This window comes from Ananas comosus, linkage group 20, assembly GCF_001540865.1.
Source record: "Ananas comosus cultivar F153 linkage group 20, ASM154086v1, whole genome shotgun sequence".
Lineage (NCBI taxonomy): Eukaryota > Viridiplantae > Streptophyta > Magnoliopsida > Poales > Bromeliaceae > Ananas > Ananas comosus.
Window position 1 is genome coordinate 7,529,081 of NC_033640.1, and position 2,155 is coordinate 7,531,235.

A 2,155-nucleotide genomic window follows, 5' to 3' on the forward strand; every position below is an offset into this window, starting at 1 on the left:
CTCCGTGCTCCTGAGAGCACAGCAGCCCTGCTATATATATATATATATATATATATATATATATATATATATATATATATATATATATATATATAGTCTGACTATTATATTCTTATGAGTACGATTGTCTTCGTACTCATAAGTTGTTTTCGATTATAGAGTTTTCGAATCGACGATATATACCGTTAAATATTATTTAGAGCATTTAAAACTTCTAGAAATCAAATTTTATAATTTTTTGACATCATTTACCTTGTGATGAAAAAATTTCAAAATTGACAATTTTTAATTACCGGTATGGGATAGTTGCTAATTTAATGGTGTAAAAGAATCAGAATCAGTTTAATTTTTGATAGAAAATTTTATTCACTATCTAACTAGATAAAGATCAATAGCTCCGATTTTAAATTGAAAAATCCAATCATCTATTTTTAGGACATCATTCGATTTTGACCGTTCATTTTACGCCCACTTGATGGATTTTATTGTGATTTTGAAAAATTACGAAATTATTGTTTAGAAGTTTTAAATATTTTAGATCATGTTTGACAGAGTGGATCGTTGATTCGGAAGCTTCATCATCGAAAACGACTTATGAGTACGAAATGCTCTATACTCGTAAGAGTATAATAGCTCTACTCTATATATATATATCTACAAAATATTTAAATTGCAGATTTATTTTTAATTACTTTTGAAGTAAGAATCATGTTTTTATAAGGGTGGGTAATTTGCACATATATTCTCTCCGTACATTAACTTCTTTATTACAAATAATCATTTTATTTTGAATGAACATTTTTAAATAGATTTATTATTATCTTTTACTTTTAATATTATTATTTATATTTAAACTTTTGCATCTTTAAAAGGACATAGCAATCCTACCACTGAAAATAACGATCAACCAATAAAACTCAACCGGTTAAGAATATACATAATATATTTACTAATTAAAAATAAATAAGTAATTTTAAAATATGGTGAGAATTGTTATGAAATTGGCCCCCATAGAAAGGGGAAAAAAAAAAAAGAGTTGATTGAATGATTTGGGGAAAATTATCTAAATGATCATCAAATATTAAATCATTGAAATTTGTATGTTATTATTATTGAACAATAAAGCCTTTACAATACAGGATGTAACCAGTGGTTTAGAAAAATGATATTAGGGGCCAATACAAACTGATGGGTCATTTACATACAAGACCCTAATTTTTCAGATAATTATAAAAATAAACTTTAAATTTTTGTTTTTATGTAAGTTTCTGAGTTTTATTTTTTTTATTTTTATTTATGAAAGTCTCTACAGTGATATCTTTCAGAAAAATTTAAGAATATTACAACAACGGTTTTACTTTCATTCCAATTTCATAAAATTATCATCTAAGCACTATGTGGATCGTACCTGCACTGTTAATACAGCATGTGAAAATCGAATCTGCATCATTGGCTCCGATACCATTTGTCGGATACTTGGCGCTAATCGTTAATCTCAAAAGCTCGAGCTGATAGGAAAGGCGTGTTCATCACACTTAAGGGTTCAACCATAGTACTCACAACCTTCGACCTGACTCAACCCATTTGGACGTTAGGTCTATTATTGAGCCTCTTACTTTTAGATCTCTTATGGAGTGTAGTCCCATACAACTTATTAAGCTTACCAAACTCAACTTATTAGTTTTCTAGGCCTATTGTTACGGGACAAAAAGTTGAACTTATTTTAGCTCAATAATAAATTGCCAACATACCACACAAACATTCTTCTAAAATCAGTTTTATTTCTTTTTCTGTATTATTTCAATCCAAAAAATCTTCACATTTATGTTGAATTTGAAAAGTAATACTGCAAGAGATAAAAATTAAAATTTGAAATAAGATTATACTTATATTTTATTGAAAAATACTCGAAATAGACTTTTTTTTTTTTAAAAAAAGGTTAAATTACAGACAACCTCCCTATAACTATCTATTTTTACACTGTTCTTTCCTGACTATCAAAAATCTATATTTTACTCCCTCAATATTTCAAATTATTGCATTTAGCTCACTCAGTCAGGGTTCCATCAATATTCCATCTACTTCTTATAATTTATATCGAAAATATCCTTTAAAATGATACAAATATATTAAATAATTATTTTTTTTTATAGAT